Source organism: Loxodonta africana, chromosome 16 (genome assembly GCF_030014295.1).
Source record: "Loxodonta africana isolate mLoxAfr1 chromosome 16, mLoxAfr1.hap2, whole genome shotgun sequence".
Taxonomy (NCBI): Eukaryota; Metazoa; Chordata; class Mammalia; order Proboscidea; family Elephantidae; genus Loxodonta; species Loxodonta africana.
This window is the reverse complement of record NC_087357.1, coordinates 36,961,553-36,967,748: the sequence shown is the minus strand read 5'-3', so window position 1 is coordinate 36,967,748 and position 6,196 is coordinate 36,961,553. Positions and strand designations below refer to the sequence as shown.

Sequence of the window (6,196 nt, the reverse complement as noted above, 5' to 3'; positions counted from 1 at the left end):
TACTGATTATATTTGTACTTTCTGTGTGCATTTGCCTAGAGAATGAACGTGATAATCTCTTTGATAGTATGTTTCTTATTGTAATTTAATTTGACAATCTGGTTAAAGTGAAGAGAAATAAGAGATATGTTGAATACAATATACAAGCCTTAAACTGTTTTAGGAAACCTACTCTGAATAACGGCCTCTTATCAGGTATACTAAGCCCTGCAGTACGGAAAAGCTAGCAAACTGTAGCTTCACGTCCAGTAAGCTCCCTGTGAAACACCTCCCTTTTCCCCCCACTTCAATTAGTAATTCATAATTTTATGAACTTTTATTCTCTACTTTTGGTGAACTTGGTTAAGAACACAGTAAACTTAGAAAGCTACTACAAAGAGATTTCATGCCTTTTGTTTTTATCAGTAGTTCTTAAATTTTTCCACTCCACACGCAGCCATGCTGCCATCAGCAATAGTGGCTCACTGAGGCAGGGTGAAGAGGTACATCCTGGATTACACACATACCCCACTCTGCGTGGTTCTGATCTCTGAGGAGGGATAATTCTCCTTAACCCAGATTTTGAGAATTGCCTCCTTGGATGATTCAGAGTTCAACCACCTGGACATCAGGTATTAAACTGCCTGATTTTTTTATGTCACTTTCCATTCTGTGATTTTATTAACTTTCTCACTTTTCTGTCTCACGTATGCTTTTACCATTTCTCTTAGTTCGTTTCTGTGGAAAGAAAACATGGTTGTTCAATGGTTTTGAGGTACAACTTACACCTGGCTTTCTAGATTGTGAAAAAATCTCTCCACGTTTCGTGCCTACCTTCTCCAATATATATTCACAGTTTCGTCATCGCCCTTGGAATATCCGTGTTTCCAGGTGTTAAGGATGCACAGGCGAGAAATAACTGGGCCAGTGCATTTCAGAGTGTAGAGCAAGGACTTGGGCAACTTATCCAGGCACTTGAATATACTTATATTTTTTCTGTGGTTAAAGGACCAGAACTGAGGACATTATGGAACATAATTTCAGGTTATTATCTAGCAAAAGAATACAACTCAAGACCTTGCAGGAGGCCTGATGTTGGGTTTTCATGTCTTCTTGTATTTAAAGAAGCCAAATTAATGTACAACTCTTAACTGTAATCTCTATCTGGAGCATTGCCTCTAGCTTTCTCTTGTCTGTTTTCCTGGAGTTGCCTTTTTCTGCTACTAAGAACAACTCCCTGCAAACATCCTCAATATCTCTGTTGATCTTTTTCAGTCAAAAAGAATGTGTTTTGATCATCAGTGACACTGAATTTGCTCAGCAATCTTACTGTTAATCAGACAACAAATATTGGAGAGTGTATCTGCACCTACCACTCCCAAATTCTAGACTCTTAAACTTGCTGTTTCAGTTTTCTGCCACATCTGTTCTCTATTTGGTCTGTCTTTTACCCTAAGATAACGTAAGCATTGACCATCCACCATTTATATTACCTACAAGAATGCTTTCCTTCAGAAATTTAAGTATTACAGTATTGACTAAGTAGGTGAGTTCAGCTGTGCCTACCCTCTAATCTAGAAAAATATCGCTGAGTAAATCATTAAAGATAGGGTTGTGAAACAACACATGATTCTTACACTGTGCCTTTCAAATTTTTATGAGCATTATCTTATCCTTTTACCACACCCTGAAAAATTCAGCATTAAGCTAGGGATAGAAAGACAAAGTGGTCAAGGTCATGCAGGCCATTTCTCACCAAGGAGATAAAAGTAATCCATGTGGTTGGTAATCAGGTTTCCATCTTTTCTTGTATAGCCCCTTGTCCCATTTACCTGTCCGTGTGGTCTTACTGCTCTTCAGTGGTGGTGGTCAAGTATTTCTGATTGTGAATTCACTTAACTATTACAGAGAATCCCCTGGTTGAGCGGAAGAAACATAAAATGAAGTGATTCCAAAGTCTGTGGTGATGGTAAAAATCTTAGTCAAGTGTGACAGAGATGATAATGTGATGCAAACGGTTATCACTCAATCAAAACATAGTGTTTCCTCTTAGGTAGAGTTACGTAAGTGTTCTGCAGGACAGAAAATCTCTCTTTGGTTTCCCTACTTGCTACCTGTGGGTATTCTAAATTAATGCAAAAGCTATACTTAGTCTGTTAACGACCTTAGACTATTGGAAAAATCAAATAGCTAGAATCAAAGGTAAAGACTACTGTTTAAAATTTAGACAAAACTGGCTAACTCCCATTTTTTAAACATGAAAAAAAAAAGCAATAGAATAAAATTTCAAGGAACTGAGGAAATTTAAAAAATTATTCAAATAATATGAAATAAAAATGTATCTAAACTTAGGTCCTTTTGAGAAAATTTCTGGAGAAAATCAAACAAGGTAGGAAGCTAGATAATTTAGAGGCACAGTCAAAAGTAATTTTATTACTGTAGTTGTAAAGTTAGTTATTATACAGGGCCATTTAATGACACCTGGTCAAAGGTTAGTATTAATGTGAAGGCTCTCATAGTCAAGCAAACCTACTGGTGGACTCATGCCTGTATGTCCAGTTGCCTACCAGACATCAGAATCTTATAAGCACCTCAAAGTGCAATATGTACAGGACAGATATCAACCAGCCATATACGTACTCCAATGACCACCAACCACCAGCTTCGCTACCACTGTTGCTGTCAGTAAGTGGTGCTTCCCAGGAAGAAAACCCAGGAAGCATCCTTGATGCCTCCCTTTCCCTTACGTACCCACAATCAAGTAGTTTACTGCTTGGAAGCTAAGACAAAGCACAAGACAAATTCAGTCGATAAAAGATACAAATTATACAAGGCCCCATATTTGCCAATGGGTTGTACAGATTATGGTGGTTTAGGATTTCAGGAAAGGGAACAATCACTGCAGGTGTGGATAGTTTTGAGTTGGCCAGTGGTATAGCTGATAAGAGCACCTAACACCTTACTCTGATGACCTGTGGTTCACCAGTACATTGTCCCTCACCTTTTTTACTAGGAAAACACATGTGCAAATGACCCTGTTGTTTGTTGATGTCACTTTCTTTCAAGGAAGGTTCCATTTGCAGTTTTAATCTCTTCATCTCCTGGGTTTCCCGAACCCATTGCTCTACATGCTTCTTAAGGTTGGTGTAGCCTGCGTTCGCCTCTCTGATGCTAGCATTTTTCAGCACCCAACTGCTGTATTACATTATCCCAGATTAAAGTTCAGTGCGTCCTAAGAATGTTTCTTTAATGTGCCTTAGTTTTAAAGAAACCACCTTCACTTGCTGCGATGCTAAGGAACAGATAGCTCCCTACCTGTGGTTGTCTGTTCTCTTCTGTGCTTGGGGATTAGTTGAGCCATGTTGCCACAGTCATTGATTAGGAGTGGTTGCTTGGCCCTTGGGAAGCCTTATGTTTATTGAGGCTGATTAAAATATTGAGGCACTGTTACAAATTATTGAAACCTGTGGAACAGCAGCAGATCCAAGTTTCAAAATCATAAAGGAAGTTGGACATTACCATTGCCTAGTTTTCCTGCAGTCCCTGGGTGGTGCAAACACTTAAGTGCTTGACTACTACCCAAAAGGTTGGTAGTTCAAATCCACCCAGAGGCACCTCTGAAGAAAAGCCTGGTGATATACTTTCAAAAAAATCAGTCTTTGAAAACCCTATGGAGCCCTATGGAGTGCAGTTCTACACCGACACACATGAGGTCACCATGAGTCAGAATCAACTCTACAGCAACTAACTTGGTTTTTGTTTGTTTAGCTTCCTGTGGATTAATAATTATTCAGTTTTTCTCTCCATGTAAGCATCACTGTGGAAGAATATACTTCCTCAGTTTTTTTCAGAGCTCTCTGACCCCTTACTAGGCACATGCCTTGATTTCATTCATCTCCAAGCATATTGTTAATCCCAAGCACTAACGCATGCTCCCGGAGTACAACCACAGGCATGAAACAGCATCCAGAAGGTTTTCTCCAGGACTTTTGATGATGATCGCACTTCTGGAATGAGACAGAACCATTTATCTCTTTGCTTTTTTCTGCATTTAGGTAGCCCTTGTAGGTGACAATACAAGATGCCATGGTATTTCTTAACATCTTTCTCACAGACTTTTGTCAGCCTTTTTTATGTCTTGCTAAAATGCGTGTAGAGTATATCATTTGATGCATTGATAAGTCAGTAATATTTTACTTATTTGCAGTCACTTACCTCAGAAATATCAGGAACATATCCAAGAGCCATGAACTAAGGAATAAAGGCCCCTAAGCAGCCAAAGTTGGTAGAAAATTCATGTACTTTACTCAAAAAACTGTTCCTTAAACTCTGATTCATTTATTTTTACTAAAGTACCATTCTAGCAGCTGGGATCTGATTTCTCAGTTGAAGAGTAGAAGCACTCTACTAAAGGTGTAAGTGGGGCTGCTAAAAACACCTGCTGACTATTTGGAAGCCAATAAGAAGACAGAAAGATTTTAATAACATACAGAATATCACTAGATATTTGGATTTAGGCAGTCAGGTTTACTTAATTGAATGGCCCCCAAAATCAATATATTTCAATTCAATATGGTAAAAATAATAACTAAACTTCAAAAATAACTAAACATCCTGGTAATGATCCTGATAATGATTGTGATACCAACAGCATAACTGGTGTTACAGGATACAGTACACAAGACAGTGGTGAGTAGTCCTGCCACTTAGTAGCAGTGTGGCCTTAGCCAAAACAATTATTTGAGGTCTTAGTAGGGTATCTCCCACATCTACCAGTTAGGATTGCTGCAAAGGAAAACCTGCAAAGTTTGCACAAATATCTGTTCTGTTATTGTCAGTCAAATCAAGGAGGCTTCAGTAAAAATAACCCAAAGATCAAGAATGTGCATTAATGCTTTCTTACAATTTAAAAAAGTGAGTTTTCTAGATAATAAGTTTACCCTTCAAGTACCCCTTAAACTTTGTAACATTTTGAGATGGGCACTTTTTAAAACTTACATTGTCCACTGAACATGTTCAAACTTTGCATAACACCAGTTATGCTGTTGGTATCACCTGATACATACCCTAGCCTTTTCTCTTGTAAAGCAGTTTAGGTTAAGTAGCAGATGTGACCAATTAGTGTTTTGGTTTTGTTTTGCTTTGTATTTAGACATGTTTCAGCAATTTTATTCACCTCCTGGTCTTAAAAATTGTTTGAGCAGCTGCTGTTTTGTGCTTTATGTATTTATGTAATATAATCATTGCAACACAATCCTTTGAGATATTGGTATTCGGTCTCAATTTCAGATGAGGAAACCAAGGTTCAGAGAAATTTAAGTAATTTGTCTAAGATCCTTTATATAGTAAATGTCAGAGCTAGAAATGGAATCTAGGTTTTTCATATTCCACAACGTGTGCTCTTTCTACTATAACCACTCTGCTTCAGAGGCCAGAGGCAGGGCAACAAGGAGGTGTAATGGAATATCTAGGGAAAGCCTTCCTATAAAGACATTTCATGACTAGAAGGTAAAAGTCAAATATTGAAGAAACAGAGAATTAGGTGGAAGATATTATCAAACAACGTCTATTCTACACACATTTATTAAGCTGCCCTTGGTGCTCTGCCGCTTTACGTGTAGAGTCAGATAATGATCTTCTGAGGAATTAGAATCCAGAGAAAGAGATTCAGAAATTGTATAAACTTCAAGAAATTGGAGCACTCCAACTATATTGGCTTAGGAAAGCCCGGAAATCCAGAAGTACAAAGCAGCTCATGAAAACTCTTCATTTTCTAAGCAGGAATTTTCATTGCCTGTCTTGAATCTAGTATTATCATTTCCCACTGTCTTCACTGTCCAGGTTAAGCTCTAAGAGTTTGTCCTGGATGAAGTATGGAAAATGATTGAAAAGGGTTCCCTAATGTAGAATGACTTCCTGTGGAAATCTGTCAGATGTTTATTGAAGGTCTAGGTGACCGTAACAAGCGGGGCTTAAGTGAAGACATAATTATACTATCTTGCATTGACAGAGTTTTATAATTTACAATGCGATTTCATATCTGTTTCCTTACTTAGAGCTAGGAATCAGGAATCGACTTTTCATTCCATCGTTCTGTGTCTGAAATGTGAAGTTAATTGATCTTTATTCCTCCACACCCAAGGAAGGGGTAGAAAGACTTCTCCATCACTGTTAGCAATATTATAAGTCCAGTCAATAGGTCATGTGGAGAAACCAT

At 38.1% G+C, this 6,196-nt stretch overlaps 1 protein-coding gene across 18 annotated transcripts in view; it reads left to right on the top strand.

Annotated features, from left to right (window-relative positions):
• Positions 1 to 6,196, top strand: part of LCOR (ligand dependent nuclear receptor corepressor) — a 147,279-nt gene that overhangs the window by 125,969 nt on the left and 15,114 nt on the right. The window lies entirely within an intron of this gene.